The following is a 19,223-nucleotide window of genomic DNA, read 5'->3' as shown; positions in this document are numbered from 1 at the left end:
AAAGATCGTCGACAGTTCGATAGTAACAATTTAATCTAACTTGCAAACTGCCTAAAACTACAATTGTTTTTTGAGCTTTGTTACTCATTTAAGATTTTAATGAGAGAAATACCGTGTTAATTAAATAAAACGTGAACAAAGCTCGCGCTAACAGAGAATCTGCACAAAAACGTATATAATATAAATGAGTAAATAACGCTTGTAACTGCTTTGAGAAACGTTTTTGTTATCTGTAAAACAGCGCACTCTAGTGTACGCAAGTGACATAACAACGAAGTAACAAAAATTTTCCTTTAATATTTCTTCAGAAACACTTTATTGAACTTAAAATGTACGTAAGAAATAAATTAAAATACATTTGACTTTTTCAAAAGATTCGATTTATTTTTATTTTGAAAAGAATTACTTTAAATATAAAAAAATACATAAAGCTTATTGTTGGTTTCACTTTAGTACATGATTTTACCGCTAGATGTAGCTTAGGACGCTCGTAGCGTGAGATTCAATATGGCGGCACCATTCGCCTCTGGAACAGGGCGGGGAGAACAGTTGTCGAATCGACTCTACCATATCTACTCGTATTTTATCGAAACCGTCGTGTTCGTGACTTGAACGCGGGTGATATTGGAAATTTATTGTGTGTTTCTGTGTTTATATATGTTGTTTGTGTTATCAATCGTGCGTTATGGTGTTTTTGTGTGAATAACGTGAAACTACTTTAGGGTAACAATGTCTAGTAGTTGACATGTTTATCTGTGTCGTGTGTGAAGATTTTCCCTTGGCGTGAGGAGGTGCGGTGCGCTAGTGTGCGCGCTGGCGCCCGTGTGCGTGCCGCGGCCGTAGTAAGCGGCGATCCAATGATGGATTGCATTTCCATGGATGTGTAGGTAAAGATCGCCACTCAATTTGTGCCTCTATTTAGCAAGTAATGGCCCAATGCCATACGCATACGCGTTCATAGGTTTCGGCCGCATTCCACCACTGCTTTGTTTTATACATAGCCAGTTCTTTAGACTGTAGCGCATGTATTTCAGTGTTAAGATGTATCCTTGAATCGATAAGGATAATGTAGTTTTAGAGTGCGAATTCTACAAGCTTTTTAGTATCTTTTGTGTTGTCTTATCGCTTTGATGATTTAAGGTCGTTCGGACCTTGTCACCGCTTTGATCTTACGAAATGTTTTCCTCTACTGTTCATTGTGTAACATGACATTGGAAATTGTTCAGTTTCTAATTTATTAGTTTAGTAAGCTTCTATTTCTATGTTCACTTCATGTACATAATCTAATAAGAAATTCTTATTAGTTTAATATGACTTGTTCGCTTTTATGTTTACTTGTGTGACTATAAGTATGTTTGATATTGGAAGCTTTCTATGAAAGTTATTCCATACGCACGCACAAAGTCTAGTTTGTACAATTGAATCTTAATTCATTACGTTCATGTGGAGTCGCGCGAGAATATGGTTCCCCTCGCTCTGTTCACTGCCTCTGGTTATCAGCTTACAAAATGACTGAAGCCGTCTCTCTCCTGCAGCCTGCTAATCCGTGTAACTCCGTCTCTTTTTGGCGCATATTGCGCGTTTTTCTTCTTTTGCCGCGTCATATGGCAGTGTTGAGGTACAAGCATAGTTGGCGAAGTGAAGTCGATTGGTTTTTACCAGCGCGTTTTAACAAAAACAATCGTGTTTAAAATTTGACCGTGGGCTGTAATTGATTCCGAGTCCTTTGTTTAAGAGTTTGATACATAGTATAGAGAGGGTATGTTAAGGGCATCTGCGCATCTCAACCGCGCAGTTAGAGGTTTGGAGCTCGTCCGCGGCGCACGTGGCCCGTCCTCTTACCTCCAATCGGGTACCTTGCAATTATCCTAATAAGTTAACGGTAAATCAGATCAGTCCATCATGTAACCGACTTTGGAGGCTGTTTAAAACGTAAGTTAATTTTATAATAATGCAAGAGACTAGGTTTTTATAAAGAATGACCGTCTCTTTTAAGTTCTTTTGTAAGTTGTGAAACACTGAAATATGTTATTGTACCTATTTAATAAGTCTCTAAAAGTAAGGTAGAATTATTGTATTTTGCATTAAATAAAACTCAATTAAAAATGATACAGCAAGTTCCAGGAATTAATTACGTCTCAATTTTATTTAAATACCGTGACTAAAAAGAACTCATTTGGAAGTTTATAACAACTGGAGATTCATTTCAATGCAGTACATTGACGTTCAAAAGGCGCAATAAAAAGAGTTTATTAATATTCATCGCATGAGGAAAAGAGATGGCGATAACCTTTTAGTCCATTAAATTGCTCTTTATAATTACATCTTTGACGTGGCATTGAGAAATGAACTAAAGATCTGTGATCTTAACTTTTTTTACAAATACCCGCTTAGCTGCGTTTCTGTGAATTCTGTGAATCTGGCTAGACTAAACGAGCTATGCTATTGAAAATTTTGATCTTATATGCATTTGGTAGAGTTTGTGTTTTATTTGCTTTACATCAAAATTACTACACAGTTAAATCTCGGGAAAAATTATCTTAATTTTTGTACAACCATTTAGATAATTTTGTAAGCTAAACAATGAGATAAATATGTTTATACCTTTTGATAATAGCAGAGATAAAAGTCCTTTTATTCAGATTTCATCGTAGATAGTAATTTAAATCAAATCCATTGTGTAAAAACTTGTGATATCAATTGGCACAATTGCTAACATTGGCAACGGAATATGCACCAGAAAAGATAAACGCGCAGTTAGTACGGACTGATATGTAGTTTCTGATCGTGGGATTTCACTGCTGACAAAGAAAAATTAGAGAAAATGGAAGCTGTCGATTTGATAAAGAAACTTAAAGTCTAAATGAAGACGTCCCACAAAAACTTATAAGAAACGTGAAGGTACATAAACTAACTTGATATTAGAATTATGTATTAACGACGATGTACGTAGATGTATGGATGTAAAAGAAGCGAGAAAGGTGTATCAGCCTAATTAAGATTCGTATTCGCTATTCACAATTATGATTTACATAATACATACTTATTTCATAGTAGACTAGTAGTTACCCGCGACTTCGCCGGTGCGGTATTGAAGAAAGTAGTAATTAATATAGCCTATGTCACCAAGGGCTATTGTAGCTCCCAACAGTCAGAGAATTTTTCAAACCGTTTCAGTAGTTTCGGAACCGATTCAATGCAAACAAACAATCAATTCTTTCTTCTTTATAATAATAGTATAGATGTCTGCTAGCAAGTTTGTCACCTCTTTTAATAAAATAAATATCAGTGCAAATATTAGCTTTAGTTTCTGAAATCAAAATCTCTGTAGAAAATATAATGTCATCTTTGTCATTATCTTTGACAAAACATATATTACAATAAGTTTTAAATGGACATTTTGGTTGCAGAAACCCACGGTTTGTCATTTAATATTACAGTCTACACATTTATAAATTATAAAGTAAGAGTTCATTGCACTTCTACGCTTTGATATTGTGAAGATAATTGTAATATGTTTGTAATTGATTGCAATAACCAAGTCTACTGATGTTATCCAGCTTTGTGGATTCGTATTACATTGTTAATGTTAGGATTACCGTGTAATTAACGCATATAGACCGTCTCGTTAACTCAGCGCCAGACAATGTCTAATTAATCAAACTATAAACCTAGATGTTTCCACTTCCTTAACAAAACATAGTATATCTATAAATAATTTTATTAATGATATTTTTATTGATAAATTTAGTGGCTTAGGTATGTCCTTATGACCACTATAGAAATGAAAATTTTATGCCTACCCATTCTTTCCTTTTAAGAAACGAAGAAGAAGAGAGAATTCAAAATTAGGCCTCTGGGACTCAAATATAGTTCTTTTTATTGTTTGCCGAATAAAAGAAAAAAAAAAAAGAAAAAGAAAAATAACGTTTCTTACTAAAAGTCAGCATGTTTACCAGTATTTTTAAAGTTTAAAGCGATAAAAATTCTAGGAAAGGATTATTGAGTGTAAGAAGTCGCAAACTCTTGGCGGCAATTAAGCTCGAAGGCACGGACGTATTAGAAAAAGTTGATTGCTCGCCAAATTTTTTTCCTAACGTTGAGAGGTATGAGTGTTTATTAGTTAGAATAGATTAATTGCTTAAACGTTATGAATATATGTTATTTAATAAAAAGAATGAAGAAATATTGAATTTTTCCTGTAAATTAACGTTCAAATTTAAATGCGAAATGTAAAAAAATAGCAACATAGAAGTCAATATCCTGCGAATGAACTCAAACAAAGCGATTCCTTATCGCTATTCAGATATCAAAATATATAGCGATGTTTTTGAAATGAAAAATATACATGGATGTGAGCCAAGTTCTGTACAGTTCTTTCAGTATGAGAGGATCGTACTCATATCAATATGGAGTTAAAGATGTCTTCTCCCCAATTGTGAAACAACTTCCGATCACTTGAAATAATAGTTTTTAGTACTATATTGTGCTATTATGTTTGGAGAAGAGCTTAATCTCAATTGTTAAATGATTTAATAAGTGTTTACTTAGTGAAATACGTATGTAAAGTTAGATTTATTTTTGTAACTATATGACAGTAAAAATGACAAACAAACGTTAATGATGTGACGAAAAGAATGAATTACTAAACTGTTTTAGTAAGGACCAATTTATCAAAAAAATTCTCATATCAGAAATAGATTTCTATCGAATTGGGTATTTTCGTTTATAATGAAGGGGGAGAAAATATTCAAAATGTCAATTCTTAGAAATTGAGGAAAATTGTTTTCTTAATGTTGTGAAAGCTTTTTTATTTATAATCGCCTTTATAAATTTCAATTTATTGTCCTGATATTACAAAAAAACTATCAAATAACGTTAATAAAGATTTTTTTGTAGAGAAAATAGTTGTACGATTTTCACTTGATCTTGCTTAGTTTTGCATGTCGCTGTAGTTTGCATCTGTGTATAAATCAATCCTTGTTCAGTGTAACGTATCAATTTGTCAGTTTGTATTACGTAGTATAACATCGAACGTACGCTGCTACTATCACATAATAGAATTTGCGTTGCGAATGGATTTGGTGTCTATCAGTGGTTACATTTGATTCACTGAAGTGACCCAAACAAGATTTTGTCTAGATATTTATAGGAAAAACATGGAACTGAATCTATATTCTTCGTTAATTATGTGTTGATTCTATCTTTGTCGAATTAATTAATTTAGTGTTCATTTGTTCAAAGCTCAGCGTTTTATTAGTAATGCATATTTTTAGTTTTACTAAAACAGTCACGGTATACTGCAAAACTATCGACAACATTCTGCTTTTGTGTGTGCATAAGTACTACGTAGAGATATGCTTTATCTAAATATATAATATTCTATATTTTTGTATTTTTCATAATTTTTTTAGGGTTTTTACGAAAAAGAATTTATAGCATCTCTATAATCATTCATCTGTTCTTTGTTTAACAAAGTGATTACATTTTAATGATAATAATTTATTCAGCATTAAGTGAAAAGCGTGGTGCGCCGTTTAATATGTAAATGTCATCACGATGGTAATCTCCATAAAATTAAATTTGGATTAGTAAAGTGAAAGTTACTTCTTGGTTGCCATGTCCTGGTTTTTAATGAGCTTTACAAAGTTATCTGGATTATTACTACTCAAATGAAATATTAAAAGAAAACTCTAGTAAATGTGCGTTTCTTGTATTTGTTTGCTTATTCAATAAATGTTTAAGGAGGTTTTGTGTACTAATGCTTACAATAAGAGTCCCTTACTGTTAATTTCTCTCTTTAATTCACTGTGGAAAGTCTACACTGTATTAACTTTGATAAATATTAAATAATTCATACTGTGACGGATAGAAAGTTTCCCTTTGCTGTAAGTTTTATTGACTACAGCTAAACTATGAAGTTATGTCTGTGATAAAATCTATACACATTTAATCGATCTATTTACATTATGTATATGCGTTGTTATATCGAAAACCCATTTTTTATTGTCTTTATCTGTCTGTCAGTATATCTGGCCCCAAATTTACTATTATGCGGGGTAATCTCCGAAACGGGTGTACCGATTTTTTACTGGAAGGGAGCTGATGCATGCGGGAGTAACTTAGGCAATATTTTTTGTTTTGCTCTGACGAAGTAATCGGTCGACTGCTAGCAAAAAAATCAAATTGACAGAAGCAGAAATGTTTAAAGAAATGAGTTGAGTTAATATTTACTATGTCATCTCATTTGAGGCTAATCCCAAATAAATGTAAACCGTAAGTTAGATTTAAACATGTTCCATTAAAACTCCGTATAATTTGTATGAAGCGTTGGCCCACCGTAATTGAGGCTCTTTGTTAATTAGTCCTCGGTTAAGTTGAGGTGTACTCGGGTGGGCTTTACTCTACGGATTTCTGTAATTCATATTAGCCATAAGTTAAATTCTATGGTACTGATTTGTGAAAATTGTCCGTAATTTCTTACATTTAAGTTTTTGTTTTAGATTTTTAGGCCTCCAACTTTTTCTTGAATTTTCAGAATACTGCCCCATGTTTAATAGCAATTTAACTTAATTGTGCTCTGTGTTTGAATAATAATGTACTTGTTATAATATACAAATCGAAGTCGAAGTAATGGTAGAATTAGACTAAGGCACTCTACACACGATACTCTTACTATATATATCGAAGTGTTTCTGTATGAACACATGTGTCTCTAGATTCATTCATTCAAATTCGTACAATTGTTAATAATACAGACATCAATGTAGCAATTTCTGTCCTAGTGTATTCGTACCTTTACATTATAGTTTCAAGATCTGCTGACACTAAGTATTATACTCAGTTAATACAGACCAAATGGCCTTGCATTTCTATTTCACGTGGTGTCTACAATGCCAAGAATGTTTGTAAAGTTTGAAGAGGAAGTTATAATTAGCTTAAATTAAACCTTCTATTAAATAGAATAGATGCTAATTTACTTTGTCTCTGGCACGACGCCCTGTTTAGCCTGTGTACAGCTTAATATTATTGTATAGCTCTTGTTAATTTAACTCCGTAATGAATATTAATGAAGGAATATTATGTCTTTGAAATGTCTTTATCGAATTCTATGATTACATTGAAATGTGTAATTAATTTGAGCAATATTTTTATTTAATCCTAAATGATGGAAGCGAAGAAATAAAGGTTAATTAATTCATAATCTCCATTCATTTTAATTAACATCATTATGTTAATGCAATTGTTTATACATTTAAAATTTGCGAAACAAACACTTTAAATATATATATTTTTTTAATTATTTAGTGCCATATTGAAGAGTAAATTCACAACATTTATGTCCTCAAACTCTTTGTGCTTTTGGCGTGAATACGCTACCCTTACAGACCCATTCTTAATATGTCACCAATATGAAATTAGTTGTACCCTAGGGCTTAACCCTAATAATATTATTACTTTACTTAAATATTTTATTCGACAATTTTTAAAAAAGGGAACCCAAGCGTGTTTCCTAACAAACCTCTTTTTTATTTAATTCCTTCCACACACATAACAGATCCGGAACGGAAAGTGTAAAGACTGATAAGATTATCTGAACCGGTGGACAAAATCAAACTAAACTTTGATGGCGCCACCCTGTCAATGTCAAAAAATATCACAAAATCCTCTTTGTAATGTAGCTGTCATTTCATTTTCTATTTAGGTTTTAGTTTAATATATATTCTAACAGAACCAACCGCTATAGGAGCACCTTTCACCGGTTCAGATATCCTTGTTTGACTTTAATTTATAAGATAGAAGAAACTACTTCAAAAAAAAATTGGACGATATGTCGATTAGAGACAAGGGATATCAAGTGATATTACGAATAAGAATCCACATAACATGAAGATGATGCATACATCTGTAATGTTAAAATAATGATTGTTCTCAAGAGCAGAGTCGTAAAGCGCCGAGGCGGAGACTAATCAGCGAAACTCGAACCGACTTCGTGTATTTAATACATCTCGAGTTTATATAGCTCTTGGCACGTGTTGCTTTTGTTCAGCTTTGATAAACGTCTTATTACGAAATTATTTGTTGAATAAAATATGTTTTTTATCTATTATTATAGCTATTTGAAATAACCGTGAGTTTCCACTGTCAAAACATGTAGTTTTCCTTTCTTCAAGATAATAAGATGGTTACTGTTTGGTTTTATACAAGTTCTTTAACAGCAATAAGTCACAATAACACGGTTTTTTATGTATTGTAATGATTGTATAATTCAAATTCATATTATAATTATATAATTGATCAATATTGAGATATTAATAGCTTAAATAATTAATCGTAAAGTGTAGAGATTAGTCTTGTATTGTATCTAATACTGCATAATCCATCCAGTAATATACAGACTATCGTCTCATAAGAAATTATTTTTTATTAATTAATGTTATTTATTGTTAAATATTAAAGCTTGTTCGCTTTACATTATCAGTAGTAAAGAAGTAATTACGGTTTGGTATTAACATGTTCAGTGCTATCACGAATTTTTCACTGGTGTATTTTGGACAGGGCACTGTGCACCGTACAAATGCGTTCTGAGGGTAATGTCATTAACAAAATATTATGTCGAAATTTGTCGTTATATATTAAGTCCGGCGCTGTAAAATTCCAATACATATTTTGTCGTTGATTTTACGAATATTTTTTTGCCAATTTTCGTGCTAGGACCTCTGACTCGTACGATGTTATTGTTATCTAACGTATCCGAGGATTTATTATTACTGCGTGCCCGCTGTAGTGTTTAGTTCACTGTAGTAAGATAATAATGGAGTGTCTGTCTCCTCTATTTGCGATACACTTTGTTTTTATGTCGTAAACTTTTAACGTCACTTTAAATTGTTAAACTTAAAGTTATTTATTATTATGTGATTTAAAATATCGTATATAGAATGAAAGACGGAATATGTGGTGCTATAAACCACCCACTAAATGATTTTAGAGGTCTCAGTGTGAACTTAATTAACACCTCATTAATTTTGGGCCAAATTTAGCGATAGCTTTACCGTTTACCACATTTAGAGCACACGCTTAGCGTAATGTAGACGACACATTAAATACGGTTATTCTGATTTTATACATATTATCTTTTTTCACGATTGTACTATTACAACTATAAAGGAAATGTTACTTATACCTAATAGAATTAGTGAACTGTGTAAGTTAACTTCAAGTTCCATTAGAAAGGAAAATGAATAAAGGAAAATAAATTCTTCATTACTACTAGTTTCTTTTAATATATAAACTTCCAACATAACTTATAGTCCATTGCAAATTGAACACATCGAAAGACAAGACTAACTCCCATTATGTTAATATACTGGAGTTTTGACTTTCCAACATCTCTGATATATGGCGCGGCAAAATCTAATTTGTCATGGCTTCACAAATCTTAATCCGGTTTTGTTTCTCTGATGTTTGGGCCTATGAATTATAAGATAGTCTGGTAGTTAATAAACTATTGTAAAGAACATTTTAAATAAGTGGAAATTAAAGATGTTACATTGATTTTTACTTTTTCATACAATATTGTTAGTAAAAGAAAGTTTACGAAAAGAAAAGTTTATATTTGTCAGACGATATCATTCATAATCAGCTCATTATACTTCCTCACTGAGAGGCTTGGAGCCTACCCTAAGTTAGGGGTGACTAGGCCATAATCATGTTTTCCGTCGCCGTAAGAACCCCAAGCCAACACAACGCTTTGGTACATGGCGGAATTCGAACTCAGGACCTGCAGATTACAAGTCAAGTGTTTAACCCCTAAGCCACCGACGCTCTTATACAAACAGACTATATACATATGCATAAGTATAACTGAATCTTAACAAAATTGTAGCTGTGTTTAGGACGAAATTTGTTTTGTGAATAAAGTGTAGCCGAGTTAAATATACGCTACGACAACTAATTAATTTTAATTGAGCGTTATATTTTATAAATTAATTAAGATTGACTTTAAAGCTTACCTACTGAGTCCATATTAATGACTTAACCTACAATATTAAAGGTTTGTTCATCAATAAAAATGAGGTTGTGTCACATAAGATATTAATTTTTCTACTACTTGAGTTATATTGTTTTATTTAAACTACGTCTCATTGAAGCATAATTGTTAATCTCTCTAAGTTAATTAATTCCAGCTTTGTGGATACGGGGTGTTGTTGATGGCTTCGTTAATTCACGGATATCCGGCACAGTCTGTTACTCGTACACTCAGGACGAAGCAAAACTCTCCCTAGTAGACCGTAATTACCCGCTGACCACTGAATTCCGCTCGGTTTCAATGTTATTTAACAAAATTTGCAAGTGTTAATTATTCAAGACAAAAGTGTTATTTAAATATATATTTTCTTCTTGTACTCTTATTTATCTTGTCATTGTCAACACAGATAGTGATCAAAATAAGAAATAAATCGTAATTCGTTTAATACGGAAGAAAAATTGTTGTTGAGATAAGTTTTATAGAAAAAACAAAGAGTAAATAAAATATACACTAACTGATGTCCATCCGTACGAAGCCGGGACAGGCCGTTAGTATTCAAAACAGCTAGCTAATGTAGTTGAGATGTAGGAATGTGTCAAAAATACAAAGAATGTCTTAAATATCACCCTAGTCACCCTAGAAGTATAAAATCATGCAAGTAAACATATGTTTCTGTTAAGGACATAAACAAATTTATTACTGTAATTATTTTCATAACACTTACATAAAAGTTATAAAATATTCGTAATAAATTTGAGGAAAACGAGCTTTTATTTCATGTAACGTTAAATAAAATGAACGTTATTTTGTTAGGAAAAACAAATATCGTTATTGTTACGTTGCATATTGTAAGATTTATTATTGGGCCGTGCTAGAACGCGTGTTTTCCCTTCTGACGTAGTCATACCTCGTGCTGGGACTTTACTATCTATTGCAATCATCTTGTTTTCTTGCTCCTGAAATGTTATAACTTGTTTTTTAGGTCAATGATATTTTATTATTAAATCATTATTTTTTTCCATTATTGAAAAAAAAATGTTACATCATTAGAGAGCCACACCACACCATAATATCATTGTTATAATTTTTTTTATAGAAAAATGTCCATCCGTACTAAGCCGGGTCAGGTAGCTAGAATTCAAAACCCCTACTTATAATATGGTTGAGATGTAGGAATGCTTTTTAGTGAATTAATGCACGTATATTTACAGCTTTATTCTAAGACGATTAAATTAAAACACAATATTATGAAAAATTTAATATTAATCTTAACTTTAAACTTTCAAAGCTTTCTCTTTGCAGTGAACTTTGTTCGTTGTATCTAGTCCGTGTAATGTAATAAGAAGTGGACGGGTAAAAGGGTTCCATTGGTCGTCTAATTCATCTCAATTTGTAACTTTGTAGCATTTGCGCAGTTTGTAAGTCGAGTGGTCGGTTAACAAGTTGAGCGTACTGTCGGGTGAATCGCTACGTCTTTTATAAAATGTTGCCGTAAAAATTCCGCTATCGAAACATCTATGTTTTTCTTTTTTTTTTTTAAAGAGTAAGGCAATATGTGTTATACCTATAAATGTTTAACCAGTGAAAATCTATAGTTGTTAATGAAATTACAGTATTGCCACAAAATCATATAACTTCGGCAATTATTGTCCGCTTTAAAATTTAAATATTCCTTTTGATATTTATATTGTTTTATTTAACGTGTTCTCTTTTTTACACGCTCGCTCTTCTTGTAGATTTATTAGGCAACTAACTTTTACCCGCGTCGACGTGGAATGAAAAAATCATAGTAGTCTATATCATGAGATCCGTGAAGTCTTTCTGGAGATACCTCCTATCCATCCATCCATCAATCTTAAATTCGCATTTGTAGTATTAGTAAGATAATGTATAGGTATAGGTAATAAATATTTTAAGTAATGCAAAAGCAGCTTTACCTGGCTTTAAAGGTTAATATTAAATAAAATACAACGGTATTATCTCTAGCTATAACTAAAAGTAATATTTATTTTAACGTTGTAAGTTATAAAAGATTGAGGGAATAAAAAAAACATACACTTTAAATTTAATTCTCTAAGTGTATAAGATCGTAACTTGGTATTAGTCTATCATAAAACGACAAGTCGAGGGCAAGATGTGGTTAAATGATAAGTCTTACTCATAACAATGCAATATCATCGTATACTCTGAATTTACCTTATATAATATAATACCTGCAATAGTAATTTTACAAATTCGAAGCGCCAACAGTCTACGACACGAACTAAGAAACATAATTTATCTAAAAAAAATTGTACACGTGTTTCGGCCGTGTAAAATTCACGATGGAACCCGCAATTACCCAACTTTTGTTCTAAACAGTTTTACGAACGTGATCTCAAAGTTTTTTAAAGTTAAAATCAAATTATGACTTATAAACCCTTTTTCAAGATAAGCTTGATATTTCTTAAAGTTAAGGAATATTCATACTATAATGAAGGAATGAATTATTTAAATTGAGCAATCTAAACCATTCTTGAACATGTAAAGCGTACGTTTAAGATGGAATTGAATTGGCCTTTTTGTATAACTGCATTTCCGTGGGGAGATAGCAATAAATTAATCTGGTCCGCTCCGGCACTTAGTTATCGCAAGATACTGCGAAGGGAAACGGGGTTTACACTTCGTCTTTGCAATTTGAAGGATCTAAAGATTTTACACTTAAAAGCTCTTAAATCGTTTACTTCATTTTAATTTGAGTTTAATTTTTGTCACATCGCAGCTGTTTGTTTATGAGTTTGAATTTTGATTCCATAAACTTTCTTCTAATGTTTTGAGATCAAGAAAGACGTTGTGTAGACCTTACTAATTTTATAAATGCGAATGTTTAGATGGATGAATGGATGGATGGATGGATGGATGGATGGATGTTTGAAGATATTTCCGGAACGGTCGAACGAATCTTGATGAAATTTGGTAGAGATGTAGAACATAGTCTGGAAGAACGCTACTTATTAAGATTTTTTTCTAATATAATATAATTCCGCGCGGACGGAGTCACGGGCGACAGCTAGTGTGATAATAAAAATAATAACAGTAAGTTTACAGTATTTAAAAGTAAACTAAATAACATTTCAATTCATTTAAAAAAAGTTAGAAACGATTCATTCGATTCGTGAAAAATAAGCAGCTTTATTTCCCGTTGACGTGTCGCTGACCTGGATAAAGCATAAAGAGGACACGAAAAAATAGATAGGCTTTACTGTGTCTTTTCGAGTACTCTTCAATGTTCTTTAGAATTCAGACCTCGAAATATCTTTTGTTTACAGAAACGAGAATCATTTTCTTGAAAATAATTTGTTCTCGTGAATATTAAAATGAAAACTAATTAGATTTATTCATTTTGTTAAGCCTAAAAAGAATTGAAATCGAAACTAAAATTATAATTTGAATTAAATAAGCTGGCTGCAATCATAAATGTTTTATAAATTTGACAATAAAAATAAACAAGTGAACGAAAGATTCAAAGCGATCCAGATAAAACATACTGTATTACCCCAAAATTATTGTTAGACACTGTTTAGTTAAACACGTATTTTAACACTTTGATTCGCCGCTAATTGATATCATGGACCTCGATGTGGTTATATGTTTTAATATAAATATGTGTCACCATTAATATTCGGTATAACTATTTCATTATTTTATTGATTAAGACCGTATTTGTCAAAAATTCGCGGCGGGCGTTAGAGTCATGGTTTAAAAGGGTTGACTGTATATGTTTAAGCTAAAATATATTTGAGACGCTGTCTAAGTTTTGTTAATGATAAGTCCGACTGATTCTATAGATTTTTTAATATCGTAATAATATCATAGTTTTTATTTAAGCTTAACAGACAGTTCATTGCAATATACCTACTATGAAAAACGTGTGAAACACATATTTGTAGTATATCACACTTCATAAAACATTATGCATAATTACTAAATAATTATTTCCAGCCCTCGAGTACGAGTAATATAGCAGAGGAATTATTGTACTATTAAAATTTAAATTTACAGCAGCTATCAAGTGCAAATATGTCCGATAATAAATAGTTTGCGGTCCAAGATGCTTATTACAGTTAATGTAATGAACTAACGTTTACTATGAAAAGGAATTGTTTCCTTTGTTAGAGCGAAGTTAATGTAGTCCTTCGACCGAACTTTACTCAAACATTACAATGAATTAACTTTGTTCCGAGCATGTTTAACTCGCAGTTATTTGACTAACAGAATTAAGTTTAAACTAACATTTGATTAGCTTATGGGAACATTATAACGCTTTAAAGTTAATGCGATTAGAAGATAATTTTTAGAGTTTTGTTGTAGAGATGGATTGGACTAGATGTTTTTAACGACAAATATTACGATAAATATTTACTATATTTATAAGAATTTATAAGACAAATTGAGAGTTTCAGAAATAAGAATTATATTGGAAAGATTTTGATAAGAACGTAAAATTTATTATTTGTTAAAAATAATACTGTGTACGTTAAAATCTTAGGTCCTTATAATAAGGAGCAATATTTTTATGTTGTACTTCATCCTCTATACTCTAGTTAATAGACCAATTTAATGTTGTTAATTGCTTTAAAGTTTATTCTAGTTAGGTACCGAAGATGTCCCGAGAATCTATAAAAGGTTTACCCTTTTAAAATTATAGCCCCATTAAAAACAATAGCCTGCATAATTTCTAATCGAAGGAAAACGCTGTCAGCTGTAAGAGAGTATAAATTTCTTCGAATTGATCCAATCTTCGTTAAACTAAGGAGAATTCTGATAGAATTTATGCTGATTTTAGACTAATATCACAATATTTTACTACGAAATTATATTTTCCTTCGGCAATTGGTTTTCGTATCTTCCATTAATTTATAAATTGAAATGTAAGAAATTTTGATGTAACGTAAATTAAAATTTTGTCGGGCGCCGATTTACAGGTTCTATTAAATGATCTCGTAATTTGTGTTGGTTTATTTGATTATTACTCTTGCGTGATATTAAACGTTCATTTAATGAAAACCTGTTCATAATTATATTACTTTATTGCGCGTTTTAATTTTTGTTGCAATATGAAAAATATTTTTGATCTTCTAAAAAAAAAACCACAAGTTTTGTTTTTTACATTTTGCATTTTATAAATGTAATGAAACAAATTTAACAAAAAGTGTTTTTTTTTTTTAACTATATATACACTGCCAACTTTAAAGAGACATGTTAAGTGCTACAAATATAATTAATTATGAAGTTTTATAAAGAAATTATGCCATGAATACCTTTACGTTTTAACTTGCACGTTAACTTAAAATCAAAATGCAAATCTTCCGCTCTCGCTCGGCATCGGCACACCGTAAGTCAATAATGTTGAGTACATGCAGCGGGTTAAAGGAATATTGTACATTTTGCAAAACACTATCGCAGTTTACTCGAAGTTTGCAGCTGCTATTATAACTGCATTTATAACTTAGGTAAAGGTTTTATATGAAAGTTACAGATTGTTTTTATTTAAATACTTTTTCATTATAGATAATGTTAATACATTACATAGGTATGAAATATGACTTTTTTCGATATGTGTTATAATATATACAGAAACTCCAATTTTATTAACTGTAGGTTGAACCACATCGGTGGTGATAAACGAAGCTAGTTTTTTGCATCGCTTATTAAGGCCTATAATTACATGACTGACGACCTCGCTCAGGGTCATCCAGTAGTCTCTCTAAGTCTAGATTTAGCTTGAAAATCTACGCTAAGGAACACACTTAGCACTCAATTAACACCCATAACTCTGGGTTATGGGTAAAAATAGTATGTTGATTGAAATATAGTGACTCATATCTCTATCAGATAACACAAAGGGATTACTCGTACTACAAGTTAATGAGTAAAGTGTGAGGTATTTCTAAGCATGATTGCATAATAATTGTAACTGTTATGATCCATCCATACCGATTATTCGTGATTGTAATATGACGGAGATACGAGATGTACAACTAACAGGTCTATTATCAACAAGATAAATTAGCCAAGCTCAAAGTAAAAGCAAATAATTGGAAACATTTCTGATACGATACCAACTTTACTTAGCTATTTTAAATTCAGAAAAGTTGAATTGTTTACGTGATCGGTCGCTAAAGGTCGTGTATAAATACCCTCTTGTTTGTGTAGACTTTTGCGTCGTCATATTATTGTGAACATCAATCATCAATATTCGATTTGTCGAGACTGTGTAGGTAGCGCAAATATACAAAGGTTATTTTTAAAATAATCCTGCTCGAAGGACCAATGAACCAGACTCCACCTATTTTCTAATTTGAACATTTTATTATCGCGTTTTCACTGCAGGCGAGTCATTTATACTTAACCAGTAGTGAAATAGGTACAATTGTCCATTCTTGCAAGTCTTTAAAGTATAAGAAATGCTCTGTGGTAAATGTACGAACGAGGTCAGGGTAGGTGAATTGTTTCCTTGACAATGTTACAGTTCTTAGGCTTAGGTTTCCGATTATGCTCACTAGTTGTATACGAACAATATTATGCTATTGCACATTGTAAGTTATCGTTAAATATAAATGTGAATGTTTGGATGGATAAATGGATGTATGTTCCCTATTAGGTATCTCAAGAACGGCTCAACAGATCTCGCTGAAATTTTGGCATAGATGTAGAATCTAGTCTGGAAGTTATAGGTTACTCTGTTTTTTCTTTAATTTCGCGTGGACGGCGTCGCGGGCAAAAGCTAGTATACCATAATTGTTATCATTATACAACTATTTGTCGTGAATTCAATAATATAGTAGGCCAGCAAATTGATTTAGCAAGTTGATATGCGGAATAATGGATTTCAAACTTAGAAAAATCACAATCTGTATAATAACACATTATACTCTGAGATGGAGAACTTTTTTTTAAACAAACGATAACATGGATGTTCGTGATAATTTTCATCATTAAATGTTGTTTTTCTTAAAGACATAAAAACGTAAAAATGTTTCGCTGTTTGGTTGATCCTATACCTACACAGTGATACTAAATGTGTTTTTTTTTTATAAACTAATGCAGGCGTTGCTTGGCGTTTCTTTTAGTCTAAAAACAGTTTTATAAAACAAGCAGCATTTTTAAGCCAAATTAATGATATAGGAATTATTACAATATTACAATAAAAAACTAAAATGTACAATGTTATTCAAATTGTGGTAATTAATAAATTCAAATTATAAAAGAGATATTTAACGTTAAAATTATAATGAATTTTTAGCTCCACCTTGTTGTATAATGCAGAGTTAACTGGCAAATTTAATGAACGCGTTTTATTTATAGTCTTAAAGCCTTTCGGCTTAAAATTTGCAAGTATCTTGTAAATTTATGAGGTTCTATTGAGAAAGTTAAGTTGTTGATTAAAGTTGCTTCGCTTGCTGGTTTACGGATTATTCCTTTTGATAGCGATCATCTATTTAATTTGATTAAATCATTGTTTTATAAAGTGTTTTTAGAAATAAGCGGTGTTTTAATTTTTAACATTTTGTTTTAAAAACGAGTGTTTGCATTTTTGTATCTTAAGTAAGATTAACAAATGGCACATATACATATTTCCTTATTTTTTTTTCCCTAAAATCTTTTCGTAAAACAATCTCTTAAAAATACCACAGTTAATCTCTTAGCATCTCGTTTCCTTTCACAAGCATTTATCGAAATAGTCGTCCCGGTCTTCGTTAAATGAGTGAATTTATCGGCACTTGATACGTGCGTCGAGTGAACCCGTCTTGATTCGTAATTCTCGCATTGATTGGTCGACGGACGAGTTTTATTTGTAGGTTAAATTGGGTGTTGGACAGCGTGACGCCAATGCCTTTGAGTTTGTGCATGTTTCTTCTCATATTATTAAGATTACAGACCTGTTCCGGTTTCGGACGAAAATAGTATTTTTAAAGAATATTTGAAATTTGTCTATTAAATTTTGAGTGTATTCTTGAAAAAAATACGCATAAAAATCCTGGACAAAAATGAAAATAACGTCAAAAAACATAGTGGAGATTTAAACTAATTTTTACTTCATGCATTTCTCTTACTAAAGTTTAATACATTACATTGAGCTTTTGCTTATTCTTCAAAATAACCCACATTTTAATCTGAAATAAATTACAGAATTATGTATTGCTTAAAAGCTATCGACTTTATCTAACTGCTTCTGAGAAATAAAACATTTAGTGCAGTGTAAATTCACTCTGTTTTATCTACAGGACTGTACACGATATGTCACATTAAATAACACTGACAACAACTGTACCGCTTAATTGCCAGTTAACGTTGTCAAATGAAATTAATAGTTTGTATACTCTGTGTTAAAATGTCATTAATCTGTCGCACTCACTAGTACGGTTCCGATTATTTCATTTATATTATCGTTTAAAACATCGATAGGAGTTTGTTAATAACTTAATATATTGTAATTATTTAATTATCAGAGCAATATATTTATTAAATTAACAGCAGAGTAATAATCAAATTATGTTGTTGCTCTGTTTAATTATTTTTTGCGAATGGAAATTTATGAAAATAACTGACCCGGCAAATGTTGTTTTGCTATATAAATAATTTCTAAGGAATTTCTTATTTAAATTTTGTTCAAAAAATTATGTTGAGGGTAGTCAACTCTTATCACTTAAGCTTAAGAAAGATAGAGTAGCTTTTTCTCAGACCTACTGAATATGCATATAAAATGTCATAAAAATCGGTGAAGCTGTTTCGGAATAGTATGGTAACTAATATTGCAACACGAGAATTTTATAAATAAGATGCAGTTAAATTTGTAAATTCCTATGAATATTTTTCTCTCTGAGTTTTATTTACTTTTTGGTCGAAAAACACATAATGTGTAAAATTCTTAAATCGAGGCACATTCAGGACCATCAATAAGATTTTCTGAAATTCTGAATAGAAAATCTCCATAAACACTGTTTTTTTTGTAAATTCCAACTATAAACATTTTCATACACACAGACAAACAGTAACGGCTCTCTAGTGGAAACTATTATACTATTAAGTACGCAAATATGTTAACTTTCGACGGATGGATAGTTTGGAAACTTGTTGAATTTAACTTTGTTAAACAGCTGTCGGTATATTGAAGCTTTGCGCAGTCGTTTAATTCCCTAGTCAGGCATAA

At 31.3% G+C, this 19,223-nt stretch overlaps 1 protein-coding gene across 1 annotated transcript in view; it reads left to right on the top strand.

Moving 5' to 3' along the window:
• The first annotated feature begins 544 nt into the window (after positions 1–544).
• The window catches only part of LOC106710819, a 162,813-nt gene continuing 144,134 nt past the window's right edge, over positions 545–19,223 (top strand). The window contains exon 1 of the mRNA XM_045680971.1: positions 545–887. The gene's annotated coding sequence lies outside the window, so the exon portion shown is untranslated. The remainder of the gene's footprint in view (positions 888–19,223) is intronic.

This window comes from Papilio machaon, chromosome 14 (assembly GCF_912999745.1).
Source record: "Papilio machaon chromosome 14, ilPapMach1.1, whole genome shotgun sequence".
Lineage (NCBI taxonomy): Eukaryota > Metazoa > Arthropoda > Insecta > Lepidoptera > Papilionidae > Papilio > Papilio machaon.
This window is presented reverse-complemented; position numbering and strand designations above follow the sequence as displayed.